This window comes from Halyomorpha halys, unplaced genomic scaffold (genome assembly GCF_000696795.3).
Source record: "Halyomorpha halys isolate HHAL.00 unplaced genomic scaffold, Hhal_1.1 Scaffold1405.1, whole genome shotgun sequence".
In the NCBI taxonomy this organism is placed as follows: Eukaryota; Metazoa; Arthropoda; class Insecta; order Hemiptera; family Pentatomidae; genus Halyomorpha; species Halyomorpha halys.
This window is the reverse complement of record NW_027107158.1, coordinates 98,379-115,723: the sequence shown is the minus strand read 5'-3', so window position 1 is coordinate 115,723 and position 17,345 is coordinate 98,379. Positions and strand designations below refer to the sequence as shown.

The following is a 17,345-nucleotide window of genomic DNA, read 5'->3' as shown; positions in this document are numbered from 1 at the left end:
CCATGGTTTTACTGATCGTTTTATTTCTTTTAATTTACTGGGAGAGCTTTCATCCCACTTGGTCTGCCATTTTTCTAATATTTGTAGTTTAAGGGGTGTACTGAGTTCTGATGGGGTAAGAACGGCAGTCCCTCGGCCAGGGAGCGCGAGTGCCTCTCTGGCAGCTTTGTTAGCAATCACAACAATATTTTTTTTACCTAGAAAAATTAAAGTTATTGGATACGAAGTGTTAATTTATATTTAAGATTCTCCTTGAAGATGGCTGATTTGGCCGAAACATGCGCTTTTAAAGAAATAAGTAAAAAGTGTTTTGATACTTAACTTGGATAGACATTATTTTATTTAAACAATAAAATTTTAATTATTAATTAATTCTGGTTAATACTAATATTCTCATTATAGAGGGATTTAGATTTTAAAAAACAGGAAATTATCCACAGGCCATTTTTTTGTCCATCGAATCCTAATGAATATAAAATTATAAAACATTTATATTAAAAAAAAAATATTTCCTGAAAATTCTTTTTTAATTCTATAAAATCAACCCTTTATAATCCTAAAACTTTAATGTTATATTGTTTATGTTACAAAATGTTTATCAATCAAAATTCTCAATTTGCAAAAAAAAAAAAAAAAAGTTATGGTATAAAACAGAGTTCATAAAAAAAAATTCATGTCAGGTTGGCTTCATCATTTTTTTAATTTCGGTAGAACATACTTAAAAAAAAATACCTAGGTTAATTTTATATTATATTTTAAATACCACTGAAACAAAGAATAAAGTCACAAAATTTCAATTATTCATAAATTCTAGTAGTTAAAAATATTATTAGAGTTATTTAAATAGCAAAATCAAGAAAAATCATCCACTGGTCATTTTTCATCCAACAACTCTAAGTACATGGTAACTGAAAAAAAGGGTTAATTTTGGTTTTTGCTCTCACCTAAACATTTATATAAGACAAAATTATAAAATCAAATTTTTAGTTTTAATTTTTTTTAAAAGACTAAGAATTGAAATATAATAAGTATATAAGTTTATTTTGTTAGTTAATCTACAGTGAAACTTCATATTGATCTTAACAGTTCGTTTTATAGTAATGTATTTATCTTTTTTCCTTCTTATATTGTCCTCATGCATTATATCACGTCCTATATTGTACCTGTTATTTACAAACTAACTATAATTAACATTAATTGGGCCGGACTCCATGGCTACGCTGTTTATTAGCCAATAAATACATTATTATTATTATTATTAGTATGTAATAATCGGTAGTGAACACAACAACATAACAAGAGAGTTAATAAATATTTTTCAGCGTGATATTGTACAATACCGAAATACTATGCCAGTTCTCGTTTTCTTTTGATCATAATATTTTTACGACTGAATCAATGATTATGCCACGTTTATGAATATGTGTCATGCAAAAGAAACTAAATTGTATTGAGACAGAATCCCTAATTTTGGCCTGTTTGACATCTCTGAGCCATTTGTTCCGTGTGAGATAAAGTATTACTGCTTTTGTCACGCTAAGTTTAATGACTAAAAAAAAAGTCTTTTTGCCTTTGTATTTGAAAGGTTAGCTCCTTAATTTTTTTGCTTGTTTTAATTTGTCTTTCAGCTTCACGTTGCATAACGCTGTAGTATGTTATGTGAAAGATTATATTATAGTGAAACTTTCAATATAATAGAATTCCGTCATGTAGCGTTCGATGTTTATTATGAAATCTGCTTATATAATTTATGTATTAATTCGTTCAATATATTAGTTTCAATATTTTTCTTTGCGAAATTCTGATTTTTTTTCTTTGAAAAAAGTATAACATAAATATGAAAATAATACTGCTAATTGTGTTAGTATCAATATTGAAAATACTAAAACTTATTCTTTGAATTCATTGTGTCAACTAATAAGCTCATGTATACAGTTTAAAAATTAGAATAATGTTCATACGTTTTCTAAAAATAATTTAAACCTTAAGGAGATATATAATAAATATTCTTACTATCTAATTATCAGTGATATCTCGAGGTTTTCGATTTACCATTATTTCCAATTGATTACTTGTAATTAGTTATGAATTATAAATATTGACCATCTATTTGCTCAATGAGTAAGCATCAGAAGCTTCAATAGATGGAGATAAAATCAGATCAGTTATCTTGTAACCTATTTTAGTTTTAAAAATTAAAGACTTATTCTAATGCATACCTATACACTTATATCATTGTTACGATAAATGTTTCTTGCATTTCCTTACTATAGGAAAAATTTCGTGCATGAATGCTTGTCCTTGTTAAAAAAAAAAAAAAAAAGATTTCATGGAGAAAAGAAAAGTCATTTGCGAAGTTGGATCTCATGGGATTTTAATCGTACTACAGTAACGGTCGAGTATTTTGAAGTTAGTATCAGAGTGCTTGGCTCAAAGCGTTGTTGGTTCGAATCGCATTTGGGCCAGTCAATATTTATTTCAAGGAGGCCTTAGGAAAGAAATAGTGGGAGAATAGTGAAAACTTGAGGCCATAATGAATTTTTTAAATTAATTTTAATTTTTTAATTACTGAAAATCTAGTTAATTTAACAAAAATGAGAACGTCATTATTTATGTTTCAAAACCTCACGCTATTCGATAAAATACATGGGGATATTGATAAAAATAAATAAATATTTGCATAAATACAAATCATCATGATATTGGAAATTTTTCATATTTAATCTTAAAATTAAAATTAAAAAATCTCCGAATTTTTAAATTATGAGTCATTCATAATTTTAGATTTAAAATACGGCCATAGAAAACTAAAGTTTTATCTTTAAATTTTTAAAATAGCTTGGTATGTTGAATGGATCTACGTTTTATGTATGCATTTATTTGAAACAACCGATTTAGTAGGTCTTGTAGATTCCATTGCTGTATTATGGCATGGATATAATTTGACAATTGCTTGTCTGACTCCACCCGCAATTCATCACCCTATTATCTGCATTGTAATCTTCGATTCAAAACCCGGCATTTTACACGTTGAGGTCTTTCGAGACGATTGTATCTTTTGGGAACGAGCTGTACTGGCTAAGGAAACGGGGCCTGGGGAAAGATTGTAATAAGAAGGGAAATTGCCGGGGCCGGGGGGAGGGCGGAGTGGAGTTGCATGTCGTGCGGTTGATTGTGGAATATTTACCCAGCACAGAACTGTTGGGAGCCCTGTAACCAAAAAACTTTTCCAATTGCCCACAGATTGGTCTTGATTAAATAGGAGACCACGTGACCTCGCCTGGCCAATAAAATCCCTTCGACCCCACACAAACACTTCTCACCTGCTTCCATCTAGCCCTGACTTCTCAGGATTTAATTTCATTCTCTTTTCAACGCTATTTTCCCTTCCTCTGATTACAACATATTCTTTTTCCATTATTTGAAATTTAATTTTTTACAAGACTTATTTCTTAGAAATACATTAAAGTACATTTTACAAGATAGATTTGAACTATTTTATATTTAGTTTTCTACTTTTATTTTATGAACTGTCTGAATATTTTTCTAGCTTTTTGTATTTAGACGCAATTAGACCCATATTTATTTTGTTACTGTTTAAGGCTTACGATAACTATTCTTTTTTTTTTTTAACCAAGAAAGGTTATTTTCATATTTAGTTTCATTATTATAATCTAAATTCATCAGTGAAGATACTTCCAGAAATGCTAAATAAACATAACTTAAAAGTTATATGTTAATTGGCTAAATGGTTTCTTTTTTATTCAAGAAAGTAAATTTAAGCAAAATAAATGAACTAAATTATGTATGGATATGAAGAGACATAATAAGCAAAAAATCAAAATAAAATAAAAAATGTATAAGGTAGTATAAATTATTGTTTCAGTTGGTATTATAAAAAAATCGGGCGAAAATATGTATGAATATAAATTAATTGTTGTATTATTCGTATTACATTAGACCTTTCCTCTTCTTGGCAGTCCATTATTTATTACTTTAGGAAAGGAATTTTTATTTAATTAAATTTGGTGTTATGGATAATTAAAAATTATCGTATTAATCTTAGTATTATAATTAATCAAAATATATAACGATTATTCATAATATATATGTATAAGGAAAATATAAAATACGATCTGATGTATCGAAACTAATCTTAGGATACAGATTTAATGTTGCCGTTGTCAGAAATGTCCTTATGGATTGTTAGAAATTAATTTTTGTATATCTATTTGCATTAAAATACAACAAATATATTTTAAAATGTAACAATAAAATTATGCTTGGTTTATTTATGCTATCTTGCGTAATCCTTTCCATGTGGCGGGAAGTTGGCAAACCACTCACGTACTGATTTTTTTTTCGTTTAAGATGTATGCATGTATATTCACTATAATTATTTTGACTTATTACTCTCATAATTTATGATTCTAACGTCGCTAACTTCCTGGTACAATTTAAAGATTAAATATACTTAATGCATTCGATTTACGAGTAAAATTAGTTAAATGTTAATTAGCTTGATGTCTTATGTAAAGCGATATTTTCCATAAACTAATATTATTCATAACCTTTTACTAATTTAATGAAAAATAAATAAATGGAGAATATTATTCTTCACTCAATGATTTTCAATTATGAATAACATTAAAATTTCTCGGTGTTTTTATTTGTTAATGAATATTTATTATAAAAAATTATTTCAGTTGTTTTTTTTAATTAGATGAGGTTATTATTTGTATACATATTCTTATGAAACTAAAATTTAAGGTTTTTTTTTTTTTTTTAATATTGAGTGGCAAAAGGTTCTACCTCAAAAACAAATCCACTCCAAGCTCCAAATGGTCACGCCACTGAAACATTTTTCTGGATAGGCGCATTCTTGAATAATTTTTTCAACAAATATTTTGTCAACTGAAGCATTAGAATGCTTAAGTTGATAAAAATCCAAAATTCTTTGATTAAGCTTCATCGTCAAACCTCCAAATTTTTATATGAAGTTTCGCAAAATTCAAACACCGAGATGCCTGAATTTGGTGGATCACTGATAAGTTAGTTGAATCCAAAAATACGTTAATATGAATTTCGGTTTATAATTTGTTTTATTCTTGTTATTAAAGAAAATATGTTTTAATCTTATTTTGGTGTTTTTAATCAATTGTATTATTTTTTTTTGTTTTAGGGACTATTTTTGGAGTCTAACATTGAAAACGTAAAAAAAAAGAAGGTAAGCAAGACAATATTAGTAGCTCTCAGTGATTGATTTCTATCTAAAATATTAGTTCCTGGAAATATACACGAATTTCATTCATCATATTATGAGCAATTAATTTTCGAAGCTGTAGTTTTTCTAGCAGGTGGTTTAACTTTTTCAATAAACCGAAACTTTTTTTTTTTTTTCTCGGACATTGTTGCGTTTACGAAAATAAAGCCTTTTTTTCTCCTGCTGTTACGTAAATTTCCAATTATTCAAACCATTCGGAAACAGTTCATACACTAGTAATTTGCTATATCCTCAACAATTCTCTTGCCAAGGTCATATCCTATTCCTATTTCATTAACCTTCACTTATTAATCGTTACAAAAAAATGAATGAGAAGGAATTGAAAAAACTCATTCCATACTCTCATCGAAATGAAATGGAAATTACTTTTTAATGTTTTCTTCTTTTTTTTTTTTTTGTTAGTAGGCGATCGGAGTGGTATACAATCTGCGTCCGGATAAGATAGGAAATTATTTCGTCTAAATAGGACAATTATGTCATGAAGGGATAACCGTAATTACGTCTCTATCATTACAATGCATTATCTCCATCTTTCTTTTTTCATACTTGTACGTTTATAAATTTTCTCTTCTTGAACGATTTTTTCTTCTTGTTCACTACTGAAGGTAGGGAAGTTTTTTATTAATAAAAGAAATGAAAAAAAAAAGTATGTCCTTTGAATTGAAAATTTTCGTTTGCATTTAACGTTTTAGAAATCGAAAAACAAATTGGTTCCGTGACTGTATTTCTGTGGTCAATCTATTGAACCGTTCATCAGATTAGTAGGGTTTTTTGGATTGCTATCAAGTTGGTTCCATCAACGATCAACTAATTTTTCATGGGACATCTTCTATTTCGAAAACAGGTCCAAATTTGGGGGATGTTGGGAATTATTGTTGCTTTGGTCTGGTTTACATTTCATCAAATTCCATATACTACTTTCGCTTTTCCACGCGAAAAAGTTTTCTTCACACGCGTGTTTCACACACTGTTCCTCCAGTTGATTTTATTTTAAAAAGTAAATGAACTTTACTATTTAATTTTGAAATATTGGTAATATGGACTTACCTATCCAGTAGAAATGGTGATGAAGGTATACTGACCTATGCACTTTTTTTTGTTTAAGTTCAATTCGTCGTTAGACATATAGAGATGGGTGATATTTTTGAGTTATTTCAAAAATTGATACAAAAGCGAATGAACTATAATTTAATGCAAATGTTTTTACATAAGTAATAATAATACGCTGTATCATTTTTTGCCAATTATATTTAGATAGTACAAGGTAAAACAAGCACCAGCTGGAACTTCAAAACTCACTAATCCAGAATGCTGATAGTTAGCAACATAGTGAAGTAATTGTAAAACTAAATTATTAAGTACAACGAACGCCATGAGAAAATAGAATAAAATTTAGGTTTATTTATGGATTTCAGTTTCCGTCGAACATATAATGTCTATATATAATTTAAATTCTTGTTCGTCACTGTTTTCTTTTTTAGTTATAACAAAAAGCATTCATATAGTCTCAACAATATTCAAATAATGTCTAGTAAATATACTAAAAAATGAAAACAAATTACGAAGGAAGTTATAATTATGATTTAGTCTACAATTTTGCAAAAGTTTTTTCCATATGACGGATTTCGGACTTACGCCACATTGATTCTCAACTAGCGGTTTGTTCATTAAATATATAAATACCGGAATTTTTCGTATTCAATGTTTATAAAAACTAAAGTGAATAATAATAAAAAAATATACCAGGACCTCTACAATTAATTTTTAATATTCCAATCCTTAGTTCAGCTGTTGGTTAGGACGTAGATTTTGTTATATATACGTGGCGACGTAACCACGAACGCTCAAACGCCAGGCTTATTCCCCAAAAGCTATAGAACAAATAAAATATTATTCCTCATTTGTAAACGCGTTATGATGAATCAGCTTCTTTTTTGTGGCTCACGACTTCCCTGAAATAAACTAGCTCGTAGTTAATTTGGAAGGATTGAAATTACCACCACCCTAGAGATACACAAATATTCGAAAAGAAATATATAAAATAAAATATTCAGTTTCCTTAAAAAGATAAAATAGAACAATGAACTAATTTATTTTATTTCTTTTTTTTTTCAAATCCAGTTTACGCTTAATTTCTTATAAATATCTTCTAGTAGATAATCGAGTTGACACAGTTTTGTAGTCAATTAGTTCGAGGTTCACGGTCCCATCCTTCCAGACAATAGCCTACTTAGAACAATGTGTTAATTGTTTTATGTCGTTTTGTTATGGTCATTAAGCCGATAGTAAAAAAAAAAAAGATAATAATTTAGGTTTAATAGCTATTTCGTGTATAAAAACTTCATTCATTAATTTTCACAGTCTTACGATCACGAGCTCAATTTCAATTTAGTTTTCTATGGCTGTTGTCTTTTTATCACTCTAGTTTTAACTGCAATTTTTTACACCATAATAAAACTGCTTGCAATTAAACCTGTAATCTGTTAAATGAAAATTAATCTAGTTCGGACCTGTATGTCATAAAAAATAAATTAAGTCGTTGATTTATGCATACATCAATAAATTTATCGGTCTAAATAATATATAGTTTTCAATGATTGATCAATTGTAGTAATGTTTTTAAATTTAATTTAAAAATGGTAATTTGTAATATCAATAATAAAAGTCCTTATGACTCGAATCTTTAAATCTAAATTGAGTATACGTTATTTATTCCCTTTATTGAGTTAAAAGAGTTGTTGAAAACTGTATATTTTAAATAAAACTTATGATTATCGAAATTTGAAACCATTTGAATAAAAAAATTAATATAAGAATATTAAAATTTTAAATTGTAATAGTTTTACTGTACGAATAGGTAATTATTATTCCGAGAAATTCAAGGTCCGGCCAGGTTTAAAACAAGGCGATCTAGTACCAGAATACGTCATTAAAAGTGTGATTAATACCAAAAAGGGTTTAAGCTTTGGGTGGTAAAATACCGGTGCTTGGGTATGCTGATGATTTGGTATTATTGGGTGACAAAGAAACTATATAACTAAATACAACCACGTTAATAAACTCCAGTAAGGAACTAGGCCTTGAAATAAATAAGGATAAAACAAAATACATGGTTAGCAGTACAAACGCGAGTAATTATGGTGATATAGATATAGGATGAAATACGTTTAAACAGGTAGATACATTTAAATATTTAGTATTCTACGGTAACTAGAAAAAAACAAATTGATGAGAAAATAAAAGGGAGGTTGAAGGCGGGAAATGCTTGTTTGTTTTTTCAATTTCGAAACTGCTTAACCTCCCACCTTGTGTCCAAAAACTTAAAAATTAGAATTTAGAAAACTATTATCCTTCCCACTGTTCTTTATGGGTGCGAGACGTGGCCTCTTACACTAAGGGATGAACAGCGCCTTGAGGTTTTCGAAAATAAAGTATTACGTAAAATATTCTGACCGAAAAAGAATGAATTAACAAGAGATTTTAGAAGACTATACAACACTGACTTAAGGGACCTACACCCGGTAAATATAATTCGTTATAATGAGGTGTAGGTAGTTGACCGTATATTAATGATTGGAGAAGTTTGTCGGGGGGTACGGTCAGCAAAGAACAACATAAATAAACAAAACAATATTCATTTATTTTATGCCGACGTTTCGACCTGAGTTTCAGGTCTTCATCAGGGCTATAGAACAAAAGAGATAACAACAACATTTAGAGAAACATAAAATTGAAAAGGAATAGTATACAAACAAATTTGGGACTATACAAAATATTGAATTGGATCACAATTGATAACTTATAATTGAATAGTAAAAAAAAAGATTGATAATCGTGGAATTAGATAGTAGTAGATTGAAAACAGTGAAAGATGAAATATAATTTCATAAATTTGAAATATGAAATATAAATTGATTTTCTGTCATATTGTTCAATTTGTAGATTCAATACTTGTTTTTTCAGTTTTTTAGACACTGCTTGTATATCATATATTATACATATCTTCTTACCTACATGATATTATATTTCATTCGTTCAATAAATCGTTATAGCATTGCGGCGTATAAGATAGGCGTGTAAGGTTGTATGGCTTAGTAACGAGCGGATCCCTAAAATGTTAATAAACACTGATCCGACTGGTAAACATCCGAGGGGTAGGTACGTAGATGGGAGGATTGCGTTACAACTGATTAAGTAGAATTGGGTTTGATGGGGCATCACTGGAAGGATGTATGTATAGAGCGATTGGTGGTATCGGCATCGAACCTTCGGGTTCGTCAGGCCTTCATTATCTATATAATAGTTTTCCTATAAACCTTGAAATATTTTTTAATCAATTTTTAGCTCTAGTCTTGTGTGTCTGTTTGTGTATGAATTTTCTATTCTATATATCATAAGGTGAAGGAATTTCTTCAAAATCACAAGTTATATAACTTTTTTTGATATAGCTTATTTTACCTCGGGGTAATGTTGTACCAACATTTAATTTATAACAAAAATATCATCATTTAATCATTTTTTAATTTATTTATCAAAACTATAGTTCTTAATCAATTAGTAGTAATTATAGTGAATTAGCTATTATAACCTCTATCCTGAACGCAGTACTTTAGAAAATACTAAGTAGGTAAAAAATCGTCTGGTGGAGAGTGTTACGAATTAAACTATATTAATTGTAATCTTAACAATATTTTGGTTATATTTAGCCTCTCGGCACTTCTTGTCATTACTGAAAACAAGTTTTTGGTTAAAACGTCTAAAACAGCCTCCATTTGAGTGAACGTACACTAGGGATTGTCTTTTCATAATATTTGTAGTAGATTTCAGCACGAGTCGCTTTTATCTTCTTTAGGAGGTTAGGCAAATAAAGGATCTGTTGCTTAATTGACTTGGAGATTAGATACCTTTGTTAGCGGAGGCAGCTAAGGTTAAGAATGATTGAAGGTAAAAGTTCTTAGTATACGTCGATTTTTTTAGCGAAATTATCGCTTCCCGGAAGTGATATCACTTCTTTGATTGATCGTTTGCTGAAACATTGATAAAAAGATCATCTATCAATCAATACTACGATGTTGTTAATAAATTTTTTGAGTGTTTGAGAACAAATTGTGATAAAATAGCTACGATTTTTCCTTAAACAATTTGAAACTTTAATAAAAACGATTTAATTCAGAAAACTTAAACTATCTACTTTTGTTTTTAGTCTCAACTTCTATCTGGAAGGAGCTATTTCTTGACAGATTTTCCGAGCATTTATTAATTAGAATAAATTTTAAAATAAGGCTTAATAGTCTTAACGATATAGCTTCTCAAATTTTAAAAATGGCCGGAAATGAAGTTAATTTCTTATTGGTGCAGAACCCTTTATTATATAAAAGGAGTATTCATGATGCTGTGTTAAATATAAAATGTTTTACCATGTTAAATGTTATAAGTATAGAATTGTGAGAGCCCTTATTTAAAGTCATCTTAAATATTAAATGCATAAGAGCTCCTAGCAGATTTTCTGAGCAGCTTGTTTTATAACCTTTCCTTTCAAAAGTTCATGTTATTGTTTACTGCTAAGTTTTGATTAAAATAATTTATTACAACCTACCTATATTGAGGGAAAACCTAGTTGATTTTCTAACTTGTGAGGAAGAGAATCAAGATGAGCTAACAACTGTCATTACATTATTATTATTGTCATCTATTGCTTTATTAGTTTTTAAAATAATACTAACACTATCAAAACACAAACTAAGAGTAAGTAACCTAACACGGCAACAAACAAAATAGTGATGAGCATAACTGGTTTGTTAAGTGACTTCATTCTCCATTTAACAGACCTAGTGACAGACTCTCAGCCGTGTTATATGTTTTATAGTTTTAACACGGAAATAGAAGAAAATATTTCTCCATTTCACACGAGTTTTTCCGTTTAACATGTTAAACTAAAGATCATAAATAAATACCCCTAATGTGTATAATTGGTAATGGTGTCCAGAAATCACTTACTATTAAATTAAAAAATATGTATATTTATAAAAACAACACTATTTAATGAGTTATAAGTAAGTAGTAGTAAGCTTTTTGATTCAAAAATACATTTAATACTTAGCAGGTGCAAACCCATCAATCAATTTCTTAATCTTATTGAATTGCTCAATTTTCTCTGACTTTAACCTTGGTGCTATCCATACAACCAAATAACATACAACGAAGGCAGAAAATTCACAATCTAAATTATCATCCAATATCTTCTGACTCATAATGTTTTTTTAGATTGATCATTTTTCTAGCTATATGATGAAAAAAAAAAATTAATTTAATATCGTTTTACTTTATTACTTTTGTCTCCGAACAGAAAAATATTTATATTTATAATTCACTTCTTGGTTTAAATTTCATATATAATTAAGTTCTTAAATGATTTTTTAGTTTATTTGAAACATAATTTAAATTTGTATTAAATGTGTATGTGTATAATTTTATTACAAATACACGGTAATAATATATCACACATTTGTTTAGTTACTGAATGTTTTAAATTAGCAAATAACTTTCATTCATTTTAGTTTTAGTAAATTCAAAAGAAATTTTTTTTTATAAATTAGAAATTTTCAAAATTCAATCAATCAATCAAAAGTCAATCTATCCACTTTTGGAAAATTATTATCGGAGCATAGCATGTAATTTAATTTAATTTTTATTGATGCTGCTGATTGGACAGATGAAATTTAAATTTTGAAATAATCTGAATAAGATAGAATATAGGGGTCGAATTTTTAGTAAAAAAAACAACTCAACTTTTGATAAATGGACTCCTGAATCATGTGTTGGTTCTAGTTTATTATTTTAAATGCCAGCTGAATATTGCTAAATCATTCTCATAATTGGTAGAGTGATTTTTTTCTTGAATACCATTTGTACTAATCTTCGATAAATGTAATTTGTAAAGATGATAAAATTCTCAAATTATGTAACGAATGTTATATTAAGTTATTTTGTGTTTTAAGTGATCTTCCTCCTATGACTGGTTTCTTTTAAATATTTGTCTTGTACTATTTTTTCTAGAACCTTATGTAGGTAGCTAACTAAAATACATATGTGGTACTAACCGTAAATTTCGAATTTTGTCTTCAAATATAAAATTAATCCATTGCAATAAGAAAAGCGCTTAAAAATGACTTACCAATATTTTTATTCTGCCATTATATGAGCCATTTAGTTCAATGTTCATTGTTATGGAATCAATTTTGAAAATACAATGATCCATATTATGGAGTTTGGCATTCGAACAACTGAAATATTTATATAGTTAATGCAAAAGTGGTGAAGAATTTTTACAGAATGGTGGATATGGCTAATTAGCGTCGTGCTTTGTCTAATGTTTGGACATGTACTGATTCTTAAGTCTTATATGAAAGTGTTCTTGTTCTTGGGTCGTCGAAATCCTTATTTATTTTATACTACGAATTAACTAATTAATTATTTGATTAATAATTACCAGGGCTTAAGAAAACTGAACTATACAAAAACAAATTAGGCAAAATTTCCTACAAAATGCATTTATTACATTTGATATTCGGCCGACCCTCAAAGCACTTCAAGTGCGCTAAAAAAAGTTGTCTAATCTTCGAAGGTTCAAAAAAAGGTTGTTTGCAAGTATAATTATAAAAGTATATTATAGTATTTTCATACTATGAGCACCCTAGTAAAATCCCTGTTATTAATGTATGCATTTTTATCTTTAAATAATGTAGGAATCTTCAATTTGCTTCTTTAATGAAAATTTTTTAATCTTTATTTTAAAATTCATACCCATCTTTAAGTTGTAGAAGATGGCCTCGAGATATTTTAGTAGAAAGATTATTAGTTGTTTATCTACATGCCTGTATCACTCCATTTTGGTCCTGGACTAAATTTACTTAATATATTTTAGTGTTAATACAGTTTTAAATAGGAATTAATAAATAAACGAAAAAAAATATCTTTAAGTTTAAGACAATAGGCCACTGTGCTGTTTATTTGATTTGATGTGAGAAGTATGTATAAATCTTGGTATTGCAACACAGAGATCGTGAAATTAGTCGCAGTGGATGAAACTAGAAAGTATTTTAATGGCAATCTGTGACCCCACGTAACTTCGAATTTAAATTCGAGAAAGTGATTTAGCCAATGTAAGCAATTTAAAATTAATTAAATTCGAAATCGACTCCGACAGCGATAGGTGTAAAAATATCAGGATTTACATTTAATTACGGGAGTTTACATTTTTACCGGTAACTGTCAACTCGAAATAAACTCCTGTGAAAAAAAAAGAGTAAATAAAATGGGTAAACATGATTAATAAAATGGTTAATCTGAAACCGTGAAAATGCGCAATCAGCGGATGATAAAAGGTGTTTCGGCCTGATTAGAGTCTGATTGAGGAGGATGTTTTCGGGACGGCCCTGGTGGGTGGAGGATGTTTTCGGAATGAACCGAACTCACCTGTTGCCCGGCTTTGTCCCTCCCAGCCGAAGAGATATGAATGGTTCCACGGCCTCTATGGTTCTCCTCATCTAACGGATTTTTCTTTTATCTCCATCCTCTGTGTCCTTCCTTAGGAGGCACCTTGTCTGCCGTTCTTTCCAGGTTCTTCCAGTTTCCCCAAAAAACTGAGGATAGTCGTGACCATGTGTTGCTTAGCAAGCCTGAAAAAAAAAGATTTTGGTGTTAGTTACAGTAACAACGTATATTATTGCGAAGGTTTTTGTCATCACAGCAGGTTGAGTTGTACTGTAACTAATTTAAAATATCATCTGCAGTCGCATTAGGATAAGACATGATATCGTCCCATTACTTGGACTTAAATTGTTTTATATAAATCCTTAACTCTAGCCCTGCCAAAAAACTTACGTAACGAGTTACCCCCTACATTTAAATTATTGCTTGAAGCAAACTAAACTGGTTTAATTGTATCATGAACAAGTTAAATATTTTATTCAATCCTGTGATTATACACTGCAATAAAAAAAAAATGTTTATCAAAATGTAGGTAACAATACCAAAAAATTATAGGTTAATTGAAATACAATTTTTAAAAATAAGGAAGTTTTTCCTTTTTAAACACTCCCCATGACAAAGTATAAAATAATTGAAAAAAAGTAGAATTAACATTAAATTTTAAAATGGGTATTTTTATAAATATTTTTTTTCCATTTTGAATTCTGTACACTTTATTACTAAGTGAATTTTTCATTTTGCTTTATTGTTCACTGATCATGTTTAGCTTTATTTATTGATTTAACATATTCTTGGACAAAACATCACTTATTAGATAGCAAACCAGGGATGGCAGACTCCACTCTACTTCAGTGCCGAAGTTAAGCCAGCGATAATGGAGCTCAGGTTTACGGTCATGTTAATAGAAATTTCTGCCATTTTATTCTAAACTGAGACATAAGGCAGTCAGTGATTGGCTTGTCACGCCTCCGGAGGTCATCATAAGGCCCGCCTTTTTGGGTTCACTCTTACGGGCAGCTTTTCCCCTCCATAGTACTTCTTGCTCCAAGTTGTAAAGACACCAGGTTTTGTCGTTTTCACGCAAAATCGCAGAAAATGTAATAATCCTAGAGAACAAAATCGTTTGAGAATTCTTTTCGTCTGTACATTATAGTAAATATATTTAAAATGATTATTTTACTTTACTTTTTATGATTCCCTTATTTTTCTCTTTGTAATAATGCATGACATTATGACTTAGTATGTTGCTAGCATTAAAAAACTGCTGATTAAAGATAATGTTCAGTACAGTTTTTCTATGTTAATTGCATTATTCTATAAGAAGATTCGTGCTTAAGCTTATGCTAACAAAAAATATGAAACTATTAACATTTGTTCCGAGTAGTAAATTGAAAATCTCCCGCTAAAAAGGTTATAGCTGACATTTCAATAATGTTTTCAGGTGGAACCTAAACTAAGGAAAAAACCTTTGACCCAATGAGTATATGTTCCGTTTCGGCGCATTGCTACCTTTGTTAACGATTAAATACTAATTCATTTCTAACCCAAGACTCATTATATCAGAAAGAAGCCCAATGTGCTGAAATTTTTTTTTTTTTTTTAATTTTCCGTTATAACCTTTCTAGAGGGATCCCTTCAATTGTTTTGCGTCTATTTATTGCAATGTTTGAAAAATAACCCGTTTTATTTATCGTTTCATTAACCGTAGAAGAACTAATACATAAATAAAATTATAAAAATAATTGAAACGAAATGGGTAGTTGTAAATCTGCACACAAGGGCTGATAACATTAAGCTGATTAATTAAACTCGTTAGAGCGTTGAGGAAGGAGTAATGAGTGCAACGTAAAATGGAAATCCGAAATTGGATAGCCTCAATCAGATAAACTGCAGAGATAAAGTGAAAAATTAACTGTCTGTCCTTCACATTAAAAGAATTCAATTTATTTTGGTAGAACAATTTTTGTAGATTTTTTTTTTACTTTTAAATTTTCGGGATAGTTAAAACTTTATTTATTTTAATTTCTAATGTACTAAAATGAATCAATCATATTAAACTAGTTTTATGTTATACTAAAGAAGAATATAGTGTTCATTTACTTCAAGAAAAAGTTCATAAGAGAAAAAAAATATTCTTCTAAGGAGAAAAAAAAATTTATTATTTTTATTGACACTCTCTTCTCTTGATAAATTTGACAACGCTTAATTTTAATCATGTTTTCTATTGCTGAGTCAATTTTCCCATAATCCTAAAATATTATTTTTATTTAATTTTCTAAATTAAACATAATATTTTATTTTCTGGTACATATTATTTCTTAATTTCAATTATTAAAATTTCTGAATATTTCAACCCATATTATTAACAATAATATTATTGACAAGTGATGTTTTTAAATGATTTCAGAATATTTAAAATTGTATAGGTAATCTTTATCCTTTATTTCTTACATTATCATCATGTTTAATCCGTAAAGGATAGAAAAACATAAAATATTTAATATCTTTAAGATGAAAAAATGATTTTTTTTAGTTTAAAGTTATACGATTGATTCATGTAGAATTTGGCTGTGATGAACTGGAAAATCCAGTCTTTTTCCCTAATGATTTCGATTTTTCTTCATAACAATACATTTGATAACCATTGTAATTATTTTTTAATGGCTTTATTAGCTTATATAAGACTAAAGAAAATTAATTGAGTAATATAATTTGTGTGAACAGTTTAATTTAATTATTAATTGTGTGAACCATATACCTAATTGTCTATTTTTCACTCTATATTAATGTTTATAACTTAAAAGATGATTATGATAATAATAATTCCTGAATCTATTTCGAATGTACTAATTCGTACTTAAAAATGAATTCCAAGTGGTCCTTTTTATTTCCTATTTCCTATTCAGATTTTTTTTTAACGTCATTTGCTATAGATTTTATTCAAAACACAGAATTGAAACCAAAAAAATTTATGAATTTGTAAAATAAAAGATTCAGACATTTTTGATTTATAAAACATATTACATATAGAACATATTTGGAAAACAAACTGAAGGAAAAAAAATTATAAAAGCCAAGAATATATATAAGAGTAAAAATGGTTAAAAAAAAAAATAACCAACTTTTGTATTATAATATAAAATAAATTATAAACGGATTGTAAAATTAAGGAAAACATATAAGTTAATTTATTGAGTAACATCATTTGCCTGAACTGTTAGATTTAATTTTTAATGGTGTGCACCAAATTCCTTACCTAATTGCCTATTTTTCACTTTAGATATGCGTTCATAAATTGCAAAGGGATCTTCTTATGATAATAAAACAAATGTAAAGTGGTATTTCCTTTTCTGTTTTTTTTTCTATAGCATTGTTATTTAATATAGACATTTTGTTGGAAACACAGAATGGAATCCAAAAATAAATAAAATTCATGATTTTATATCATACAAGGTTCAGAGAATTGGTATTTACAGAACATATTTCACACTAACATCATCAGGGCTATAGAACAAAAGAGATAACAACAACATTTAGAGAAACATAAAATTGAAAAGGAATAGTATACAAA

The 17,345-nt window shown here is 28.4% G+C and overlaps 1 long non-coding RNA gene across 1 annotated transcript in view; it reads left to right on the top strand.

The window, feature by feature from the left end:
• Positions 1-17,345, top strand: part of LOC106689595 (uncharacterized) — a 135,031-nt gene that overhangs the window by 58,808 nt on the left and 58,878 nt on the right. Inside the window, exon 2 of the long non-coding RNA XR_001344473.3 lies at positions 5,183-5,227. This is a non-coding gene — a long non-coding RNA (uncharacterized lncRNA). The remainder of the gene's footprint in view (positions 1-5,182; positions 5,228-17,345) is intronic.